The sequence below is a fragment of the Pseudopipra pipra genome, chromosome 4 (assembly GCF_036250125.1).
Source record: "Pseudopipra pipra isolate bDixPip1 chromosome 4, bDixPip1.hap1, whole genome shotgun sequence".
In the NCBI taxonomy this organism is placed as follows: Eukaryota; Metazoa; Chordata; class Aves; order Passeriformes; family Pipridae; genus Pseudopipra; species Pseudopipra pipra.
The window spans coordinates 18,027,956-18,052,379 of record NC_087552.1 but is presented as its reverse complement, the minus strand read 5'-3'; the positions used below and the strand labels follow the sequence as shown (position 1 = coordinate 18,052,379).

Here is a 24,424-nt window from a genome sequence, read left to right as displayed (position 1 = left end):
CACTGGTGAATGAGGATGAAGAGGAACCAAGAGATAATGATGGGTATGTGACAGATCAAGTAACTTTCTAAAAGTCCAATTTGTGACATAGGGTGGAAAGAGGTTTTTGCCAAGGCTTTGAGTTCTGCTTGATTCTGTGCAAAACTCCAGACCTGGGATGTAGTGGCCTGTCTGGAAGAGAACTAACTAAAAAACCCAAAAAAATCCAGTAAACCCCAGAAGAAATCTTTCTTCTCTCTTCATGAAGTCATAAAGGAATGGATCTTACACTGTGGCTTGAGATACACTGAAATGCTTGCAGTACATAAAAGTTCTTGGAATGATTGTGTTGCTGGGCTGGGTTGTAGCTAGATCAGAAGAAGGGATGTTTTGATTTCTGACAATTTATGTATCACTAACCCCTGCTGAGTGGTGCAATTAACAGCTGAATTTTTTTCTTGCTCTCTTCTCTCTACCACAAGACCCAGTGCTACCCTTACAAATGTGCTGTACCAGGATTGCTTCCTAGGGGTAAGAATCCACATGTTGCCACCTTTTCATTTTCTGTGGGAGGGGGAATGGAGCAGGGCAGGAGCTGCATAACTCATTTGGCTAACATGGTATGCTAGAGGCAGCTGGCTTGAAGCACAGCCCTTGCTTTGAAGCTCCAAGTAGCACATCCCTCCAAGTCACTTCTCAGGGGTGCCTGTGGAGGGGGATCCCTCGCCAAGATGGCACTGGGAGATCTGTGGGTTCCCGATATTATAGCAGTAATGGACTGAATGCAGACATCTAAGATCTATTTGCCTGGCACCAACACAGCAGCCAGGCTTGAATTCTTTACTGCAACCCCTCCTGTGGCTTCCTTTCTTCAGCAGCTGTTCATGTCATACGAGTAGTTACGGATATCACCCTTGAATTTGACTGGTTAGGGCAGAAAGAGGGATAGAAACACCTCCAGCCTCAATCCAATTGGGGAACTGAAAGAGGGGAGCAGGGAGGAGGGGCTACAGGTAGTTCTAAGCTGCCTCCATTTCGACCCCGTTGCAGCAGTGGGAGCAGAACCAGCAGCACCCAGCTGGAAACCCACTTGTTTCCAGTGCAGCAGATAATTCAGTTGTGCTACTGACAAGTGATGATGAAGAGGAACCAAGAGATAATGATGGGTATGTGACAGATGAAGTGTCTTTCTACAGTCTGATTTCTGACATAGGGTTGAAAGAGGTTGTTGCCCACAAAATCTGCTGCAAAATCCAGCAGAAACCTTTCTTCTCTGTTCGTGGAGTCATTAACAAATGGATCTTACACTGTGGCTTGAGACACACTGAATTGCTTGAAGTACATAAAAGGTCTTGAAATGGTTGTGTTGCTGGGCTGGGATGTTGCTAGGTCCGACTAAAGGATGTTTTAATTTCTGACACTTTATGTGTTGGTAACCCTCCATGCACAGTGAAATTAATGGCTGTTGTTCTTTCTGGTTCTGTTCATCTAGAACATGGCCAGCTGGTCCTGTTACCTCTCCAATTTGGAGAGAGGAGAACTCACAGGTAAGGATCCACATGCTGTTATCCTTTCAGCTTTATGGGAGGGCAAAGAGGACAGAGGGGGATCTGCACAGCTCAGCTGGCTGATGTGGGATGCTACAGGCAGCTGGCTTGAGCACAGACCTTGCTTTGCAGCTCCAACTAGCACGTCCCTCCAAGTCACTTCTCAGGGGTGTACACACAGGGAGGAACCCTTGCCAAGATGGCACATCAGTGGGTTCCTTATTATTCTGGCAGATACTGACTGATTGTAGATACTCCAAGTCCTATTAGCCTGGTGCCAGTGCAGCATCAAAGTTGAATTCTTTACTCCAAACCCCTCTTGTGGTTTCCTTTCTTCAGCAGCCGTTCATCTCACATGGATTGTTTATGGCTATCACTGCTGAATTTTCCCATTTGGGGGAGAAAGAGGGAAAGTTACACCTCTGGGTCAAATCCTGTTAGAGATGTGAAACAGAGGAGGTGGCAGAAGGGCGTTCAGATGTTATTAAGCTGTCTCTGATTTTACCCTGTTCCATCAGTGGGAGCAGAACTCGCAGCACCCTCTTGCTTGTTTTCAGGGCAACAGCTAACTGACTATTACTTTGAATGTTCTTAACCAAAATAAGAAGTCTATAGCCTACTATTCTTTGCCTGTTCTCTTGTATCTTCTTCACTGAGCTGGTGTTAGTATGGAACACCAGGCATGCACACCAGATTCTAATTGTATTTTCTTTTCTCTCCCTTCCCATATGCATTGGTGAAGCTTCTTGAAGGTGAGTTGACTTTTTCCAATGGAATTATCCTAAGTGTAATCATTATTTTTTATTTGTCTTTTCCAACAGTCTCTAGTACCAGGGATTGAAACTGCATTTAGCAGAAGGCAAAGGACAGTGCTAAAGCCTCTGGCCAATGTCTTAGGGAATGGATCCCATCTGTGTCTGCTAGCTGCTATCAGACACAGTGGAATATCCCTGCAACAGAAGTTGTAGCTGAATGCTCTTGCAGGAAAGAACTTTAATTTGGTGACATTTTCTGTAATTTTAATTGATTAGTGCTGGATTATTGTTACATGGACACTGGAGTTGCAGAGATCATTGTTGCATGCGGTTTCTGAGAATTAAAAAGTGAACAGCAGGTCTTGATCCTTCAGATGTTACAGACTAGGCCACTAAAAATTGATCTCCTTTGAACTTGGGTTTGAACTTGGGTGATAAAACTCCATTTTCAAGTTACCTTAACTGAGGAGGGAGATGATGGCAATTTCTAGGGAGACACTGCTTCAAGTGTTTTTATAATTTCCAAGGACTGTTCTCAATAAGACTCGTTTGATAGAAAGTGCCTTTGAGTGGGGAGGTTTCATTGAACACAGACAAAAAGAGGGCAACAGTTTAGCATCATACAGCAACAAGGAAGCACAGCAGCTCCAGAATGTACAGTTTTAGATTTAAGCATTTATTCCATCCCTTCTGAAACTTTTGGAACAAAGCACTCTGTGTTTTGCCAAGCCTTTTTCTTGTGTATGTGCTATGTCACCATGCTCCTTGGGAACTTGACTGCAGTCCTCTCTCCCCTATCACACAGCAATTGTTGCCATTCCTTACCATAGGATCACAGCAGACCGTATTAGTAAGAACAGTGTGAGAGACCTTCCCTTTATAGGGCATATTTATTCACAGGTAGTGTATCTCAGTGGACACTGAGAATCTCTCAGGTCACGTTTTAACTGTTTGTAGGGTGATTATAGCAAATGTTTTGTTTCTGTAGCAGAATAGTCTCAATGTGTGGAAGGGTTCAGCCTTAATATTTAGGAAACTACTTTGTGTGAGATTGCTTGTAACCCAGCTGAATAGTGTCCATTTCAAATAGGACCCATTACAAACTATTTACAATAACGCGTTTGAAGGATAGTTCCAGGGAAAAAGAGAGAGTAAATGATAGATCTGACTTACCAAAATTAACTTACAGGGTATGAACAACAAAGGAGAAATCTTACACCAAGAAACCAGCAACTGTTGGACAGCCCTGTACTGCGCAGTTATGATGAATATGAAACAGCAGATGATGTGACTGATGTGGAATCTGAAGTGACTGACGTAGAGTCTGAAGTGACTGATGTGGAATCTGAAGTGACTGATGTGGAATCTGAAGAGACTGACGTAGAATCTGAAGTGGCTGATGCAGAGTCTGAAGTGGCTGATGCAGAGTCTGAAGTGACTGATGCAGAGTCTGAAGTGATTGACATAGAGTATGCAGTGGCTGACACAGAGTATGCACCGGCTGATGTAGCGCCTGAAGTACGGAGATCATTGGACGAGGAACCTGCAATTTCAGAGTACGTACGCCTCGTGACCTACCAAAGAGTGATTTTTGCTTCTTTGAAGCCTTCACTTTACTTGTTTCCCTCTTCCAATGAGGATTGCATCCTGTGCTGCATGATGATGAAAGGATAATGTTTGCACTTGGGGAGAAAAAGGCAGCCCAAGGCAGATGGGCAACTTTGCATAGAACCTTAAAGACGAGTTTGGGGGTATGGCAAGAAAGGGTGATTAGTCACAGGCCCTTGCTCATAAGATGTTGCATTTACTTTTCATGTTAGGCTCTAGTAGTGATCTTGGATCTGGAAATATTTTCAGTAGTGTGGATGGTTTGGCATCACAAGACTGGCAGGCAGCAGCCAGGCCAATTCTGTGCAAGTCTTAATAAAGCTGGTATGCTTTGAGCCTTTTGGATTACTGAAAGGCAACATAAGAGAGAACTTAAAATAAAAAAAGAATATTTTTTCCTTCGGTCTCAAGCTTCTCTGTTACAGAGCGTGCCTTCCTGCTCTCAGTAGGTAAGGCTGGAAGAGCTCAGAGCTGCAGAACATTGACCAGAGGGTTCTTCCTGAGGCTGGAGCTTGCCAGAGCCATCTGCAGTGTTACTCTGTAGTGTCAGACCTCATTCCATTCTAGAATGAATACTTTCCAGAGGACAGCTTGATGCTTTGGTTGCAAAGCTGTTATTGATGACCCGTTGGAGATAAATGCTGCCATATATAGACTTCCCAGTGCTAGAGACTGCTCTTACTTCAAATCCTAGAGCAGGGTGGCTGACTTCATCTTTCTCCCAGTGAAAACCAAGACACTGTCTCCTTTAGGACAGGGAGATCTGAACTCTTCATTACATGCAGCAAACTGAGAGAGTTAAAGACATACAGGGTTCTTCCAAAGAAATGCATCGTGGCTCCTCAGTGCAGTCAGATAATTATGTGACATTTTACAGATGAGTAACCCTCGATGCCCAGTGGTATTAATTCTGGGTCTGCTCTCTCTAGGGAATGGCAACGAGCTGTAAGGTGCCCGATCTGCATGGATTTTTTTTCACAGGTAAGGATCCCCGTTGTCATCCTTTCAGCTTTGTGGGAGGGGTAACGGGGCAGAGGGGGAGCTGTGCAACTCAGCTGACTAATGTGGGGTGCTATGGGCAGCTGGCTTGAAGCACAGACCTTGCTGTGAAGTTCCACAAGTCACTTCTTGGCGGTGCACGTAGAAGGAGAAACCCTTGCCAAGATGGCCCTGGCAGATCTGGGGGTTCCTTATTCTAGTCATGGACTGATTCCAGATATTCCAAGTCCTATTTTCCTGGTGCCAGTAGAGCAGCAAACTCAAATCCTTTCCTCCCAACACGTTGTGGTTTCCTTTCTTCCAGATTATACGAAGTGTCCGACAGGTTGTGTCAACCCAGTGTGGCCATCTCTTCTGCAGTCGGTGCATCGCTGTTGCCCTTGAGAATTCCAGGGCTTGCCCAACCTGCAGAACAGAACTCCCTCCCAGAGACTATCATCCCGTTTATTTCTGAGTATTTCTGTTTCTCAGGACAGAAGTATCCCCCCCAGTCAGATGGATTTTCGGGGGTAGGTGGCAGAAAGACTTTTTTCTTCATGTACATAGTTCTTGTTGTATACAGTTCCATTTTTCCTGAGTTTAACTATAAATAAACTATTAATTTGTTTAAATAGAGTCAAGTCTGTCTGCTTATCTATGTTGGACTCTGCTGGTAGACAGAGACTTCTTTTAACAGGTGGCAATAAACTTCTTGGTTTGATCAGTCAGAAGCACTCATTCTTTTCATCACCCTGTAGTTTTTGATTTTGGGGGAAAAATGCTAAAGGCATAAGCTTTGTCGTTCTTGGGGCAGTGTGTGTTGTATGGTAAAAGGAAAGGGGCAGTGCTTGGGGTGTGAGGGCTTCTGTTTCTCAGGAAAGACTCAGCTGAATGTTTTGGTGAAAATGTCCTGATTTCAATACTTTGAGGATTGAAAGAGCAGCAGATTGTGCACACGTCCAAAGAAAAATATTTTCTTTGAGAATATAGCTGTGTAAACTGCTGTGTTCAACATTTAGCCTGCAAAATACGTCTTTACCTGTGAGGTAAAGACATAAAGCAACCGCTGGGGAGCGCATCACCACCATGATCACTACCCTCACCATCATCATCACCATCATCATTTACCTTTCCCACTCTAAAACCGACTTGTCTGCAGAACAAGGAGCCAGCAGCAGCTCCTAGACCCTGGCTGCTGACGTGGTCTGGCAGCAAGTGTCCCCATCAGTGACAGGGAGATACAGTGGACATCGCCAGCCAGTGCTGACAGCATGTACCTGTCCAGATTTTGGGAGAAAGCGTCCTACTGAGCACACAAGTTGTTTCTCTAACTGCCTGCAGGCCTAAGCAAGACCTACACTTCCCAAGCTCTGGTTTCAGTGCTTGCAAACATCTCCATCTGCCAGCTGGCCGTGGCACTTCACAGCTCAGGGGCTGTCGCTGCTGAAACATCCTACCCTGCATGTGAGTCTTCCACAAGGGCTCATCCTGCATTTCCCCTTGAAAAATTCAATTTCATCAGTGGAGTTTTCAGATCCTGGGGATGGAAACCTCAGGGAAAAAGAAACTGTCACGGACTTCAGGTGCCATTACCTACCCAACCACCACTGGATGTGGCACACTAAGGGTTGACTTAAGGGCATTTGCAATCAGAATGCCAAATTCCTTGCTGCTTGGAGAGGAAATCAAAAATAAAGACAGTTGCATTGTTACACTGACATTTCGGGTCTATTTGGATTAAAAGATAAAAGTTTGCTGCAAGTTGTCATATCTGAAAAGCACTGCTTCCTTCTGTAAAGGAACTTTTTCATAGGTATTTTAGGATAGGAATTCTTTAGTCCTCTATTGCATTTTATGGATTTGATAGGTTGCATATTTGGAAAGATGTACTTTTACTTCTTCCAACAAATCTCACACAAGTTCAATTCAAACCTCTGCTTTGATTGTTGTTTGCTTGTTTTACACCTGCTCCATCAGCAGCCAACGGGTCTTTGCCAAACCTGTTAAACCAAACGTCAAGTTGATATGAGCAGGAGTCACCTACACAGGTGGGGGCTGGCAACCAAGACAGAACATGTGTCCAGGCTGAGAAATTGCATATATTACCTTCTCAGTAACCATCCTGTTTTCACAAGATAGCAAAAAAATTTTCCTTTTCAAGCGAAAGTCCAGCCAACAGTCTAGAAAAAAAAACCCAAACAGAAAGCAAACAAACAAACAACAACCCTCCCCAAACCAAACCAACCAAAAATAAACCCCAAAAGCACACCCATGAGACAGCTGTGGTGTGAAATACAGGTTAAGAGCCACTCCACAGAGCATTTCCCCAGGTGAAATGACATAAGGAAAAAGCCCCCCAAAGCCCCACCAAGAATCAGTGGGTTGGAGTCAAGACCCCAAACTGCCTTAAGAAAGGAGAGCAAAAGCTGAGAGTATTATGGTTTAGGTTGGCATGTTATTGTCAATACAAATAGTTGTAACCTAGCTCATTTCACATGTGTTATGAGGTAGCTGTGATAAAATGGATGGATGCAACATTTTTGTCAAGCCCAGTTGTTTTGGGGAAGATTATCTGCATGGCAGTAGATTTATAAATGTGGTGTGGGACCTATATTCTCCCCTCAGCACCTTTTTGTCTCCAGGCTCATTTTAGCAGGGAAAGCAGTTCCAGATTTCCAGCTAAACCAGCCCAGGATTATCTCATGCCCCAGTAGCCTTTTTATGCACATGAAGTGACTGGGGCTAATTTTCTTAGTTCTGTGTCGGATGTTTTGTGTAGTTTCATAGTATTGCTTAACACAACAGACATAAGAAAATTCACATGATTGAGAGCCCAGACCTGGCATGCTGTAGGCTCACCTGTCAGAGGCTTGGGGTCATCATTTTTAGATGCTGACAGGGACCTGTTTTTCCCATGCAAGTGCACAGAGATTGTCAGAGACCACTTCTATTAGCTGCCTCCAAAGAGAGGGAGGATTTGCTCCAGAAGTTTTCAGTATTTCTCTGGCACTTGGCTATGAAGTGCTGGAAGTTGCAGGTCAGCTTAGCTAAACACAGACCAGTTTTGATTAATATGAGAGATGAATGCAAATGGCATGGTAGCAGTTGATGGGGCAGTGATGCTCAGAGGGGGCGAGAGGCAGTTTTGGAGGGTGATGCAACAAGTTTGTCTGCCAAATATTTCCGGTAAGGCAGCTGCTAGCAAATAGTTTCTGATAAGCCACAAACACCATGCAGTGGTGAACAATCAAAAAATAAAAATTAAAGGGGAGAAGTTAACATTATCCCAATATTAGCCTCTAAAAAGATGACCAGCAGTTACAATTTCCCTTGGTTTCCTGTGCGCCCCAAGGACGCAGCAACCCCGCTGACTTTTGCAGTGTCAGGATTTCTCCTCCTTATACTTTGGGTTTAAGACCTGTGTAGAGATAGAAAGCTGAGCATGTGGGCAAAGCATCACACCTGACCCAGTCCTGCTCTGTCAAAACAGACTGTTGTCAGCAAAGCCACAAGGAGAAAGGCAGGGCTGTGTTTTCCAGGTGCTGTAACCTGCTGCCCTGGAGCCGTAGGTTAGAGGGCTTCGACCCCTTGCACAAACAGTGCAAATCAACGTCGGTGGGGTTTTGGGAAATGGTTATTAATGTTCATGCTGTTTCCCCTCTTAGAGGACACAGAAGTGTTTTTAGAAAATTAAGGACTTTCACCTGCCAGCACGCTCTGTCTAAGAGGAAATACAGCAGCTCAAAATTTGTCTTACAAGTTTATCAGTGACGACCTCAGCAAAGAGAGTCACCTGATCATTGATAAGCTCAATTGAGGAAGGTCTGCTGGTTTTAGTGTTGAAGAGTGCTGAGAGCAGCTTGAGCAAACTATCAGACCCCACCACAAGGACATGCAAGACAGAGGCTCCCTGACTGAGGCTGGGAGCAGCAAGGATGTGCAGGCCCTGATACAAAACTGAGAGTCAGGAGTGTGAAGCAGAAGAAACTAGAGAGTTGCTAACACCTTTGTCAGCAACAAAACATATTTTGCTGAGTAAGGTGACAACACATAGTCTAAAAAAATTACATATGACTGACAGTCAATCACTCTATACTATAAAAGCCCAGACTTTTTAACAGTAGGGTCTCCTAACAAACCCCTTCTCTGAATGTGTGTGGAGATTTCTCCCTGGAGTGGGAACACCCCTCAAGGTTAGTCCTCGAGACTGAGCAAAAGAGATTTGCCCCTGGTCATTGCTATGAGTGAGTAACACCAACCTCTACTTAGTAATTGTTTTGCTAGCTTTAATATAATTACTTCAATTGTTTTATTACAATTACTTCAATATTCCTTGAAAAAAAGTTCGCTATACTAATAGTTAAAGCTATCCATCCATGTTGTGTGGTAAGTAATTCTGACAAAACTCCTTTTTTTCTATCCTTATCATTACTGTAACCCATTTCAATAAATCATTCCTTTTATTTGTATAAATATATTTGGTTTGCCATCCTTAATCCTGCAGGACAAAGCTGTATAAAGGTCAATATAAACCACTGAAAAGTCTAGGGCTAAGACTGGATCCAGGCGCATGTAGGCTCCTCTCCGAGAAGGAGTTTAGAAAGCAATGGGGTTCTTTCCCCACCTCGTAACTCAATGGGAGGGCTTCTCTAATAATATACTTTCTCTAATAAACTTTGTCAGAAGCTCCCACTCTGCCTGTGACAGAGGTGCTGAAAACCCACCGCTGTCTCAAGTATCTCAGGGCCCACAGCAGCTGTGGTCAAGCCCTTCACACCTGCGTTTCACCTCTTGGAAGATATGCTGGAGAAACCTGCTGACTGCAGGTCCTGCACACATGGCTTGCTTTACACCCTCCTCCCGTCAGAGACGTGATCCAGGGACAATTTCTGGGCATGAAAAGTACATGTTTAAGGAGGGATGGCAGTGGGACTTGGCTTGCTTTGTAAATAAACACCGGGGGTGTGTAATGCGATAGCACGTATACTTGGCTCCAGCTGGGCTGTTTCTCCATAGTGTGTTGTTTTGGGGTTCTGGACCAGAAATCTCTAGGTTTGTTTTTTGTACCAGTGACTCAACCATTAAACTGCTAAACCTTCTCCACAGTCAGCGTCTCAGAAAAGCCAAACACAAGCAACTCAGACTGCATGAAAACATGAGCTGCAGACTGGCCTGAAAGCCAAAAGAAAACTATAATTTACTGGAAGGGAAGGTCCTCTTTAAATTTACAGAAAAGAGCATATATAGAAATCTAACAAAAGCATGTCATGATTGTCTGGCAGGGACCAGGGAATGCTGCTGCAAGAAGTGCTGCAAGAAGGCTTCTTTTGGTTGAAAACTCTTTCCTCAGTTAGTATCTGGTCACATAGCTCCAAAAATAAAAGCCAGGGTAGTCCTCATTCAGGTGGATCCTTACATGCAGAACTACTAATGATGTACCATATACTATCTTTTTATCCAATTCTCCTTCTAGGATATTAGAAGACTCTATGAAGTAAACTAAGTTGAACTTCCAGCTGTTGCTGATCTCAGCTCCAAAATATAATTAGCTAGGTCTGTGTGATCATGTGGTGGGCAGGTGCTGAGCTAACTTGGGGATGTTTCTCACCATGTTTCTAAACATGCCACAGTGTTAAGAAGCACAGGATAACTGGTAACATGGGCCTCTTACAACAAGGTGTCTATTGTCTGCTTGACTAAGGACACAGCAAACATTAGCTGGGTATCAGAGATGAGGAGAAAGAGAACTGCTTTGAAACAGTTATAAATATTCTGCCTTCTGAAAGGGATGTTTGGGATGTTTCCCTGTGTTTGAATGACACCTCATTGCCATTTTAAGGAAACACCAAATGGAAGAGGGTCTCAGAGCCTTACAGCACATCCCGGCTGATGCAGAGTCTGCCCAAAGCTATGGCTGTCCAAGCGAGGCACTGCCAGAATATATGTCACCCATCAACAGGGCCAATGCCCTGCTCCATAGCAGACACAGAATTTCATACCATGAGGAAATCAATCCCTTGATTTCCAATGCTAATCATGGCACTTCTCAAACTGGAGCTACAGCTGCTTTCTCCCCTCCTTTTTTCTTTTTTTTTTAGGTTGACCAAACCATCTAAGAAAGGAGCAAGAAGGGACACAAATGAACAGAAGTAAGAATTTCTCAAAATCAAATCTTTTTTAATTCAACTATCGCTGGCTCTTCTATATCTTTACAAACAAGTTTCTGGATGTAGAATGCCTACTGAGACAACTAATTTTATTAACTTTTTTTTCCCCAGGTCAGACCAAAAAACACAAAAGGCCATATTCTGCCTCATATTTGCAATTCCCATTGCACCACGTATGCCCTGGAGAGCAAATCTACAACTTTGTGGAAGCATTAACGCCTTTTTGGTTAATTTTATGTTCAGATTTCTTTCTTCCTGCTCACATTACAGATTCCTACTCCCTACAGATCAGGGCACAAAAGGTTTCTGGGAAACTGGGCTTTGCCTTTTCACAAAAGGAGGACAGATGTGCCCCGAAGCCCTCCTACATGATACCAACTGCTGGGCATACAACAGACCTGCTGGTTAATGATCTCGCCCATAAGTAATGTTTTAACCATAGAGTAGGTTTTTGTTTGCTTCCAAAGCCACAAAGCCAAAGAGGAAGTGTAGGAGAACATGGGCAGGACGGCGGCCAGGAGCCTCATGACCTCATCTTTTTCCGCCACATGGGGATTGGTGGCTGTGCTTGGGACAGGGTTTAAATTCCCGAAGGTCACAGATGTCAGGCAGTCAGGGGACAAGGGCAGAAAGACAGAGCTTCTGGGAGCCAACTGGCTGGAGCTGCTGCTGGGATCACTAGGAGTGCTCTTGCTGCAGCTGACTCCTCCAGCACCAGAAAAGGTAATGTTTTTGCTTTTACTACCTGACATGTGCTAATCTGTCTGCAGCTTTAGTCAAGCAAACACTGAGCAGGAGATCTTTGAAAATTGCTTCACTGGGCAGGGACATTTGATGTTGCTCTGTGAAAAAGGTGTGTTTTTATAGGAGCAAGGTTGCTTTAGCAATGCAAGGCATTATACATAATGACAATTTTAAACCTGTGTGCTTATAGATGTCAGGAGGAGGTTATTGAAAACTCTGCCACTGAATCATGTGCTGCAAACTCAAAGCTGGTGCTTGAACACAGAAAGCTTTCTCCCTCATGCAACCACTGCCTGGCAGTGTCCTTGTTTTTTCTGGCAGGCTCACAGTTTGTGCTGCACAATCCTGAATGGATGGGACACTAAAACTGCAATGTAAGCAGATATTTCACGTTATCTCTTGTTTGGAAACACAGGTTATTTTGTTCAAACTTCTGGAGGGGGAAATGAAGGTCTATCAATAAAAGCAGTTTATTTTCCTATAAACTGACTTTACTCAGAAACTGAAGTTAATAACCCTGAAAACTAGTTTTAAAATAACTGACAAGAGAATCCAAACTGAGTTGGCTTTATGCTGTCTCTTCTCAAAAAAAATACGTTAAATGAATGAAGATAAACCAAAGCTGATATTGATAACACTTTGGCTATCATAAAGCTTTTCCTTTGTCTGTGCAAGTCATTAGGTGACAGGATTCAGTTCACCTTCTCAATGGGGCCACTCTCACCAACTGCTCAGCTCTTCTCAGAGCCTCTTAAAAATTATTGCAGCTTTTGAGTAGCTAAGTCATGACAAACCAGCTGGGTGTGTGGTGGTGATGGAGGACAGAAGACAAAAATTAGTATGTGCAGGTTGGATCCATAGCAGGGAGCTGTTCTCAGCACAGTGAAGTACACTGGGAAAAAGGAAAAACCTATGGCATTTTTGTGGTACTTTACTTTGTTGACTCACTGTTCCAAAATATTTTCTAGGTAAAACATCACAATGAAGGTGGCAGTTCTGTGTTTATGCCTTATCAGCATCACCGCTGCATGGCCAGTGAGTAAATCACAAATGTGGATCACCAATCACTTGTATTATTTTCTTTGCATCTTAGTGAGAAATACTGATAAATGCTTTTTCCTTTTCTCCCTTCAAGGTCAGTAAATCCAAGCAGTAGGCCATTTCTGCCAGCTCCGAAGAAAAATATGTAAGCTCCTTTTGTCTTTCTATTCATTATCTTTAATAAATACTTTTTGATTTTTTTTTTGTTTCCTCTAATACATATTTTCTGGTACTTGTTTTATGATTATAGATGCTTGCAGGGCATGTCCTCACCTGGCTGTTAGGAGCCAGTTTCATAGACTTTTTCCTGTGTCTGGTGTCCTGGTTGAGGACTTTTACTACTTCTATCTCTGCACCAGCACTGCAAACCTTTTGTCTTAATGAAAAATGTGTTAGTTGCCAGTTAAAAAGAGAAAAGGACTATAGCATGGCACAACTACTACAGCCCACATTTGTTAGTGTGGATCAGATGACAATATTTGGTGTTGGAAGAGCACTTTAATCCAATTCCCATCATTTTTTGGAGTGATGTAAGTGAACGGTATTAATTTTGTATATAGCTATTTGATTTATACTCCACTGCAAGCTGCTACCCATGTAAAATCAATTCTTTGCTCTGAGAACCAGCTACTGCACGTAGTTTAGAGTCTTCATGATGAGGGAGACAAATCAGTCCCAGTGGAACCAGTAAGTGTTTTGAACAACACTATGTCAGTCGAGTGCTGCAGGGCAGCCAGTGAGTAGCAACACTAATTTTCCTCAGTCAAGTGCAGTTCTTGCAGTAGCATCTCTCCCTAAATAGCATCTCCTCCTTAGGCAGGGTGAGGTGAATTCAAAGAAATGCCTGCACATAGCTCCCCAAAACTGCATAAGCCATGGGCTAGCAGGACAGATACTAGTCTGCACATCTCACATCTGTGTTCATTTGCCTGATGCGTAATAAATGTTTTCCAGCACTTTCCTGATGTGTCAAGCAAAAGCCATGAAGATGTGAATGACAATGATGATGATGATAATGATTCCAATGACACGGATGAATCCAATGAGGTTGTCACGGGTTTTCCCACAGACATTCCAGTCACTGTACCATTCCCCCCATTCCCTTTCACCCGGGGAGACAACGCCGGCAGAGGCGACAGCGTGGCCTACAGGATGAGGGCAAAGGCCGCACTGGTGAAGTCCATCAAACTCCACAAAGATGCAAAAAAGGTAAACAGCACTGAGCAGTGGTCCCCATGGTTTTGGAAATGGGTAGTGAACTTGAAGATGGACATGTTGTTTTATGGGAGTCAGCTTTGAGAAGAATCGGTGAGGGGAAAGCAGGCATGAGCGAAGGAATCTATTTTCCCTTGTCTGGATACCCCAAATCAGGGGGTGTTGATGGTGCCAAGGCAAGAGTGTAGCCTGCTGCTGCAAGATATGCAACACTGCAATGATGTACTCACACACATGAAATCTGAGGACAGGATCAAATGTTAATTTCTCATAATGTGAAGGGTTCACGTAACTCCATAAAAGTTAGTGTTTCCAGGCAGAGATGTACCATGCAAACTTTGGGTGTCCCCTCAGCCTAAGCAGCTTTAGTGCAGTAGGGAAGCACTTGTTGATAGATAATTTCCCAGGAGTGACAGTGGCTCTTGTTTTGCTCCCTAACACAGGTCATGTATGATGCCACTGTGGAAGAGATGAGAGCGATCTGGATGCAGACAGCCAGTGAGCAGGGTTCTCCCGGGAGGATTCTGCTTCCCGCCGCTCCCTGGAGAAGCATGCCATCAGCGTGGAATGGTCTGACAAGAGCCACGGGCAGGACAGCAGCGAGCTGGACAGCAATCAGCCTGACCGGAGCATGGAGAACGACAGCAGGCAGAAATTCGACAGGCATGAGGCACACACAGCTGCACAGGTTTTCCAGTGATGTATCCTGAAGCAGCATCGTCATTGAGGAAACCTGCTGAACTCAGCCTTTGGGTATTAAACCCCTTGAGGAAGCCTTCTTACCTCTTCCAGAGCTGTGATCTCCTCCTGCCCAATTTCACTATCGTGCTACTGCTTCAGGCCAACGAAGTTGCAAAGAACTGCTACAATGCTTCTTAAAAGAGGTCTAAAAACCAATTATGAGCTTTGAGGAACCATTTGAAGGGGCAAGCATTAGTCCAAAAGGCATCTTTTACAGGTTTACAAGCTAGGTACCACAAACAGGGTGTTGGGCACCAACCTTTAGCCCTGAGCTTAAAAAGGAGTTTTGAACTGTATGTTTTTAGGTACAGAGCTTGACACCGACTGTGCAGAGCAGGCCAAGTGGTGCCCATCAGCAATAGCTCTGCTCAGCGCGCAGATACTTTCATGGCTGTGCACGGACAGCGGGGGCAGCCCGGAGAGGCACAAGTCCCCCTTATAACACCATGTATTTTCAGAAGAGGGCAAAAGCAGACTGCCTGAGGGAGCAGCTGAAAGCAGTACCTCTCAAAAGAAGAGGAACACAGCTATAGAAGAAGAACGATTTTCCCCCTCACCTCCTGTAGTTTCTCAGTGCCATCATCCCGTGCCAAGGAGCAGGGACTGAGATGGACTGAAATACCACCCAGATCCCAGCAAACCCCTCCTCCCAGTGCTCAGCCTTCCTGCTAAGCTGACAGCCAAACCTGGGCAACTGGAGGGACCCTGAGCACATCCAGATTTTTGGAGGATGGAAGATGCTCCAAAGCCCCTATCCTTTGCCAAGAGAAACACTTAGTGCCATTGAGAAGGGTGCAAATCAGTCCCAGCAATAAGAAACCTACCTGAGTTTTTCTTCTGCAGAACAAGCCACTCACTACTGCCTCCCACCAAGGGCTTCAAAAATGTTTTTACTTAATTCAAACTGTCTCAATATGTATTTCTCTAATAGACCATCCACCAGCACTTCCCCGTTAAGAGACTGGGAAATGTGTTCCGAGGTCACAACCATTGCTACAGTCAAGCACAGGCACAATTGGACACATGAATTGCAATGCAATTCTCAGTGGGACTAGTAAAAATTATTATAAGTGAATATTATCATCTTTTCGGGGCTTCTTTTGGTAATCCTTGCCTATTTCCCTGCATCCTTATGGTGGATTTAGAAGGACTGCTGTGCAGGGTTGCTTTGGGGAGTGCAATCCTATCCCTGTGCTGAGCTGTGTGGGGAGCCAGGTGTCACGCTCCCTCTCATCAATAACCCACCATATGTCCCTGGCAGCCCAAGAGGACGATGCAGCCCTCTTTCACTTGGGTCGCCCTGGCAGCAAAACCAACTTGCCCATGGGCAGAGCCCTGTGGGCAAACACAGCCACGGTCGTGGGGCTGAAGGACCGAGCTAGTTGCTGGACCTCTGCTGCCTTGTGGAGTCCAGTTGTTTGTCTACCCACAGCTCAAAATCATTTTCGTTATTAGTGACTCAAAGAGTGAGAAGCAGTACCAACCCACTTGAGGTGTCAAATGGGTTTTCTCACATCATAGTACATTTTCTTGTCATCAGTGATCACTCTGCAGCAGGCTATGTCCGTATATGACATCTTATCCTACATTCACCCTTCTTCAATTATTTTATGACCCTTGCTTTGATGTCCAGGGTACCCCTGATTTGGGAGAGTACAGAGCTGAAAACCTCTGGCCAGTGAACCATGCATTTCTCACTTATGAGTTGCTTTCTCCTGAAAAAAAAAGGGTGGCAAACCATAGCCATCCATGAAAATCCCAATGCTGTTTTTCCAGGGTGATTAATATAGAAACCAGCTCAATCTGGGCTTAGTTTACACTGTTGACCATAATTAACCTTTTATTTTTGGAAGTTAATAGATGTAAACTTCTTCCTTCATGAAATGGAAAGGCAAGGGGTATTTCAGAGGTTTTATGCCTTGCTTTAAAGCTGGTCCACATGGAAGGAGATAGAACAGCTATGTGGCCTTTTCAGCTTTTGTAGGATGCACAGAGAAGGGGCAAGAGATTTCCCTCCCTTCCACCACTGAGTGATGAGTATTTGCAATAGTGGCTTTAGTTAAAAAGTGTTGGGTCTTACAATAAACATGTTTTCAGCCCCCTGCTGTGATCATTAGCAGCATTGAGGAAGATCAAGCCTGAGAGCCTTCAAATGTTCAACTTACTAAAAGCTACCCCTCCTTTTCCTCAGTGCTCTCTCCTCTCTTGCCCCTAATAACACATTCCTGCTAAATGCCATCCAGTCCCACCCTGAAATACAAGTGGTGCTGGTTCCACTCAGCCAACCTCCGCTGCACCTGGAGTGTGAGTGGACAGGGTCCCTGCCTTAATACATGGGATGTTTCATACTCCAGTAAATCCAGTTTAAACACCTGCTTTCCAAAAATCTTGGATCCAAAGGGCTTAGATAGAAAAAAAATCCTAAAGGAGATTTAATGCTTGATATACAAATGTTAAGATGCTAGAGCAATTCCAAATATATATTTAATATATGAATAATTAAGTACCTCCAACCAGCAACAAATATGAGGAATGAAGGATGTGAATATGATGACTGAAATGAGTTTCCTTCAATTCCCAGGCACAGGACTGAGAAAAATGGGGAAGTCATCCCCAACCATCCTTAAACTCTCAACATTTTGGCCTAAAAGCAACAGTTGTAATAACAGAGAAATTTTTGTAAGAAATGAACCTCCTCACATAGAGCATGATCTGAAAATATCCTTATGCTATCCGCAGTGTTGGATAAATTGCCACCATCCTCCCCACACCCGAGAGTGCCCATGGGATCGGAAGCTGAGGAGCATCCCGCATCCAGCAGGGCTGACACAGGGTTGCTGCCGCTCTCAAGAGCTCCAGCCAACCCCTTTGAATGCAGGGCCAGTGGCAGACTGGCTAGAAGGAAAATGGAATTTTAATTTCCCTTTTTTTCCTGTGTCATCTTTCACAGCAGAGCAGGGCCTTGGGGGGGAAGGTGCTGTCCCCAGAAGCGCAGCAAACTTCCTCCTAACCCTGTTGGGAAATGCTCAGCAGAGGAACAGTTGAACACTTGAAAACTTCAAGACTTTAGAGACTTGAAATAAGCATCTAAATTGTTAGATTTTCACCAGTTGGGGGGGGGGAGGGAAGTTTGGTGTCCTTTTAATTGCTTTGAATTAGGGCTAAATTTAAAACGAGTCTTTTCAACAACAGAGTAATAAACACGGAGGAAGAAGGTTAAGAAAGGGTTTAATTTTCTCACGGGGGAGGGGAGGTTTTGGTGGGGTTTCTTTAGCCCCCGAAGGGCTGCAGCGTTACTCGGGCTGGAGGCGGAGGGAGGGGGACGTGTCCCTCTGCTCTGCCCTCGTGAGGCCTCGCCCGGAGGCTGCGCCCGGCTCTGACCCGGCACAAGCGGGATGTGCCCGCCGGGCCGGCACGAAGGGCAAGGAAGCAGCGGGCACAAAGATGCTCACAGGGCCAGAGCACCTCTCCTATGGAGCCAGGCTGGGACAGCCGGGGATGTCCAGCCTGGAGAGGAACGGGCTCCGGGGGAGGCCTCACTGCGGCCCTCCAGTGGCTGAAGGGGCCTGTAGGAAAGGCAGAGAGCGATTTCTTCACACGGGCAGTGAGTGAGAGGAAAAGGGGGAACGATTTTAAAGCAGAAGAGGGAAGATTTAGATTAGATGTTAGGAAGAGCTGTGAGGGTGTCGAGACACTGGAGCAGGCTGCCCAGAGAAGCTGTGGATGCCCCGTCCCTGGAAGGCACTATTCCAGGCCAGGCTAGATGGGGCCCTGAGCACCCTGGTCTAGTGGATGATGTCCCTATCCATGGCAGGGCAGTTAGAACCAGATGATCTTCAAGGTCCCTTCCAAGCCAAAGCATTCTGGGCCTCCACGAGGGTGCAAAGAGGTCACCGGCTACCGGACCATGGAATGTTACCAAACGGTTGCCATGCGGGCGTCCGCACGGAGGGGTCAGGAGCCCAACACTCCATCGACAGTTGGCAGTTGGCGGATACTCTGCTGGGAAGCAGGTGCAGAGCCTCTGTCTTCTCTGTCCCTGGTGGGAACAGAAGGCGATTTGCTGATAATTTTCACGACAAATTCTCAACTAACGGTACAGGTGAGTGTAGATGATCTTTGAAAATGTTTCTGATGCTGTGGGGCTGTTCTGGGCTTCAGGTCCAGCTGCAGGTGTCTGGGACTCAAGTACCAGACTCATAGATTTCCCCTCTAGCTTTGGGCAGAAACTGGTGACTCGTGAAAGGGAATCTTAGGGTATGTGTGGCTATTTAAGAGAACAGGCATTCCAGATAGGTCATCTCCTCTCTTCTTTTCTGATAGGTTTGGAAGAACATCATTCTCTGATTCCTAGAAATCAGGACTTTGTAGCCTGTTCTACCTAAGGAATCTAAGGGATCGATTGCTGTAACTTCCCTGAAATTCCTTTTGTGGTGTTTGTCCCACTGACTTTTCCAGTGGTTTTAGATCACCAAACACCATGAGCACAGTAAGTACTTTACTACTCAATGCAAATCTGATTTCTGAAACATATTTTCTGGGGTACTTCTAGAAAGGATTTCAAGAGTTTTTAGCAAGGGCATGGGAGGAGAAGCCTGTTAAAACTTTATGTAACTTCATGTTCTGGGATACTGAAGGTTTTGAATCTCTTGGGGTGCTAGCAATAGCTCAGAAATGCTTACAGTGTGAGCAACACCCTGATAGAATTGTGAACTAGTCTTCTTCTTTGCAAGCCACTGGGATAGGCTTTTACCTGGTGAGGCACCTGGTAAGAGATCAGGGGTGATGTCTTTTCCTTGATGCAATGGGCTCAGGTAGGAATGACCCAGAGCACCATTCAATGTGTATTCCAGACGTTGTGGAGTTGTTTTCTGTATCCTCGTGTACTTCCACTGCTGTTGCAAAAATGAGGGCCCTGTTAATATTACTCCCACACCAAATGCTAAGGCTTTGTTCTCTCTTAGAATCGGCGAAAGCGCCGTGGAGGAGCCGTTAATTCCAGACAAGCTCCGAAACGAAGCAGGCTGCTGGCTTCTAGTGCAGGTGAGGCTTCAGCAGCAGAGCCAATAGACCTCGAAGAAAGTCGTGTGCTTTCTTTTGATCTTGGTAAGAACAGAAACTGCTTCTAGAGGTTTGACATACAGCTGAACATATGCTTTTGCCAGTTTCTAGGCCCTTTACTGGGGAGGAAGGGAAACATGGGATTTTAGGAAGTGCCTAGTACGGCATCCCTAAGCAACAAGCCTTCTCACAACCATTTGGGTTTGTTACTGAGCTGTGATCCATTTTCCACTAAAATGAGAGAGATTCCATGCTCTCATTTGAAAGAGAATGAGAGAGAATTTCCACTAAAATGAGGGAGATGAGCTGTGTATCAAAGGTCCTCCAGGGCTGCTCAGACATCTGAATGAACTCTGATGAGCTGGCAGGTGCCACAGCTGCCACTACAGAGGGTGGCAAACTAAGTATGAGATCTCTGAAGCTGGAAGAAGATAAGGAAAAGCTAGCTGTGCCCCATCCCTCAGGGGAACATGTACAGCATGGTACTGTAAAATTAGGATACCCTCTACGATTCTGGTTCTGCTTTGGGTTTTGTTTTGGGGTTTTTTTCTGTCTGATAAACATTACCCTATGTTAGATGAATCATCTGTTGGTGTGTACCTCCCACAAGATATTGTTATCCAACAGAATTGTGTGAGAAGTTCAGCTGCTGTTCCTCTTGCACTGCCACCTGTGAAAAAACAGGGCTGGTAATGGTCTCTGTGGACTGTTGAGGGCAAAGCTTGAGTGACATTTTGGCCACATTCCTGAAGAGAAGAGACCCAAGGCACAATTGAGTCTACCTCAGCCTGTTCCACAGTGACAGCCCATTTCTCTTTTTCAGCTGTTGACGAAATCATAGATCTCACCGACGAATCTGCTGAGCCTGAAGTCATTGATCTAACTGGTGATGATTCTGCTGTGGTAAGTAATGAATGGCACACTTCTGTCCATCTTGCAGTCAAATTAGTTTTCTCCTGTGCTCCTGGGCCTATCTTCTGGCATCTAACTAGGTAGCCTGACCTCCAGGGTTGAAACACAGCTCTGATTGACCACTTTAGACAGAGTTACCAGTCAAATGCACCTCTGAACACATTAACACTTCCAAGTATCCCTTGTAGTGAAAAAGTAGTTGAAAAGAGCCTGTTGCTCCAGAACTTGGGCACAACATTTACCAGTCATTGGTAATGTAACAGAAGGAGATGCAATTTAAAAGGGAAGTTATTCCAGAGATCCTCATCATACAGGCCAGGGATTTAAAGAAAAAGAAAAGGAGAGGACAGGAAGACTTTGACTCCTCAAATATTAAGTGTTTACCTGCAACATCCATATAAGGTGCTCCTGGACACTGAGGTGTTCATCTAATAGGAAGTGTTCATGGCTATCACTGCTGAATTTGCCTGTTTAGGGCAGAAAGAGGGAAAGAAACACCTCCAGCCTAAATCCAATTAGGGAACTGAAAGAGGGGAGCAGGGAGGAGGGGCTACATGTGGTTCCTAAGCTGCCTCCATTTCGACCCCGTTGCAGCAGTGCGAGCAGAACCAGCAGCACCCAACTGGAAACCCAGTTGTTTCCAGTGCAGCAGATAATTCAGTTGTGCTACTGACCAGTGATGATGAAGAGGAACCAAGAGATAATGATGGGTATGTGACAGATGAAGTGTCTTTCTACAGTCTAATTTCTGACACAGGGTAGAAATAGGTCTTTGCCAAGGCTTTGAGTTCTGCTTGATTCTGTGTGAAAAATTCAGACCTGGAATAAAGTGGCCTGTCTGTTTTTGAAATCCCATCCAAAAATCCAGTAAAATCCAGCAGAAGAAAGCTTTTTTATCTCATTAAGGAATTAAGGAATGGATCTTACACTGTGGCTTGAGACACACTGAAATGCTTGAAGTACATAAAAGCCCTTCAAATGATTGTGTTGCTGGGCTGGGATGTTGCTAGGTCCGACTAAAGGATGTTTTAATTTCTGACACTTCATGTGTTGGTAACCCTCCATGCACAGTGAAATTAATGGCTGCATTTTCTTTCAAGTTCTATTCTCTCTAGCACACGGCCAGCAGCTACTGTTACCTCTCCAATTTGGATAGATGACTCCTCAGAGGTAAGGATCCACATGTTGTTATCCTTTCAGCTTTATGGGAGGGCAAAGAGGACAGAGGGGGATCTGCACAGCTCAGCTGGCTGATGTGGGATGCTACGGGCAGCTGGCTTGAGCACAGACCTTGCTTTGCAGCTCCAACTAGCACGTCCCTCCAAGTCACTTCTCAGGGGTGTACACACAGGGAGGAACCCTTGCCAAGATGGCACATCTGTGGGTTCCTTATTATTCTGGTAGATACTGACTGATTGCAGATACTCCAAGTCCTATTAGCCTGGTGCCAGTGCAGCATCAAACTTGAATTCTTTACTCCAAACCCCTATTGTGGTTTCCTTTCTCTGATGCAATGGGCTCAGGCAGGAATGACCCAGAGCACCATTCAATGTGTATTCCAGCCGTTGTGGAGTTGTTTTCTGTATCCTCGTGTACTTTCACTGGTGTTGCAAAAATGAGGGCCCCGTTAATATTACTCCCACACCAAATGCTAAGGCTTTGTTCTCTCTTAGAATCGGCGAAAGTGCCCTGGAGGAGCCATTAATTCCAGACAAGCTCCGAAACGAAGCAGGCTGCTGGCTTCTAGTGCAGGTGAGGCTTCAGCAGCAGAGCCAATAGACCTCGAAGAAAGTCGTGTGCTTTCTTTTGATCTTGGTAAGAACAGAAACTGCTTCTAGAGGTTTGACATACAGCTGAACATATGCTTTTGCCAGTTTCTAGGCCCTTTACTGGGGAGGAAGGGAAACATGGGATTTTAGGAAGTGCCTAGTACGGCATCCCTAAACAACAAGCCTTCTCACAACCATTTGGGTTTGTTACTGAGCTGTGATCCATTTTCCACTAAAATGAGAGAGATTCCATGCTCTCATTTGAAAGAGAATGAGAGAGAATTTCCACTAAAATGAGGGAGATGAGCTGTGTATCAAAGGTCCTCAAGTGCTGCTCAGACATCTGAATGAACTCTGATGAGCTGGCAGGTGCCACAGCTGCCACTACAGAGGGTGGCAAACTAAGTATGAGATCTCTGAAGCTGGAAGAAGATAAGGAAAAGCTAGCTGTGCCCCATCCCTCAGGGGAACATGTACAGCATGGTACTGTAAAATTAGGATACCCTCTACGATTCTGGTTCTGCTTTGGGTTTTGTTTTGGGTTTTTTTTCTGTCTGATAAACATTACCCTATGTTAGATGAATCATCTGTTGGTGTGTACCTCCCACAAGATATTGTTATCCAACAGAATTGTGTGAGAAGTTCAGCTGCTGTTCCTCTTGCACTGCCACCTGTGAAAAAACAGGGCTGGTAATGGTCTCTGTGGACTGTTGAGGGCAAAGCTTGAGTGACATTTTGGCCACATTCCTGAAGAGAAGAGACCCAAGGCACAATCGAATCTACCTCAGCCTGTTCCACAGTGACAGCCCATTTCTCTTTTTCAGCTGTTGACGAAATCATAGATCTCACCGACGAATCTGCTGAGCCTGAAGTCATTGATCTAACTGGTGATGATTCTGTTGTGGTAAGTAATGAATGGCACACTTCTGTCCATCTTGCAGTCAAATTAGTTTTCTCCTGTGCTCCTGGGCCTATCTTCTGGCATCTAACTAGGTAGCCTGACCTCCAGGGTTGAAACACAGCTCTGATTGACCACTTTAGACAGAGTTACCAGTCAAATGCACCTCTGAACACATTAACACTTCCAAGTATCCCTTGTAGTGAAAAAGTAGTTGAAAAGAGCCTGTTGCTCCAGAACTTGGGCACAACATTTACCAGTCATTGGTAATGTAACAGAAGGAGATGCAATTTAAAAGGGAAGTTATTCCAGAGATCCTCATCATACAGGCCAGGGATTTAAAGAAAAAGAAAAGGAGAGGACAGGAAGACTTTGACTCCTCAAATATTAAGTGTTTACCTGCAACATCCATTTAAGGTACTCCTGGTCACTGAGGTGTTCATCTAATAGGAAGTGTTTATGGCTATCACTGCTGAATTTGCCTGTTTAGGGCAGAAAGAGGGAAAGAAACACCTCCAGCCTAAATCCAATTAGGGAACTGAAAGAGGGGAGCAGGGAGAAAGGGCTACATGTGGTTCCTAAGCTGCCTCCATTTCGACCCCGTTGCAGCAGTGCGAGCAGAACCAGCAGCACCCAGCTGGAAACCCAGTTGTTTCCAGTGCAGCAGATAATTCAGTTGTGCTACTGACAAGTGATGATGAAGAGGAACCAAGAGATAATGATGGGTATGTGACAGATAAAGTAACTCTCTAAAGTCTAATTTCTGACACAGGGTAGAAATAGGTTTTTGCCAGGGGTTGAGTTCTGCTTGATTCTGCGTGAAAAATTCAGACCTGGAATATAGTGGCCTGTCTGTTTTTGAAAGCCCATCCAAAAAAACAATAAAATCCAGAAGAAAGCTTTTTTATCTCATTAAGGAATTAAGGAATGGATCTTACAATGTGGCTTGAGACACACTGAAATGCTTGAAGTACATAAAAGCCTTTCAAATGATTGTGTTGCTGGGCTG

At 44.8% G+C, this 24,424-nt stretch overlaps 3 long non-coding RNA genes across 3 annotated transcripts in view; 2 read left to right on the top strand and 1 right to left on the bottom strand.

Moving 5' to 3' along the window:
* LOC135412873 (uncharacterized) overlaps positions 1–24,424 on the bottom strand; it is a 636,102-nt gene that overhangs the window by 194,718 nt on the left and 416,960 nt on the right. The gene's annotated exons all lie outside the window — the stretch shown is intronic.
* Positions 438–19,900, top strand: LOC135412856 (uncharacterized). The gene is made up of 3 exons (XR_010429987.1): positions 438–510; positions 1,472–1,526; positions 19,740–19,900. It is a non-coding gene; the product is annotated as an uncharacterized LOC135412856 (long non-coding RNA).
* On the top strand, positions 3,748–5,409 carry LOC135412854 (uncharacterized). Its single transcript, XR_010429985.1, has 3 exons — positions 3,748–3,837; positions 4,819–4,870; positions 5,193–5,409. It is a non-coding gene; the product is annotated as an uncharacterized LOC135412854 (long non-coding RNA).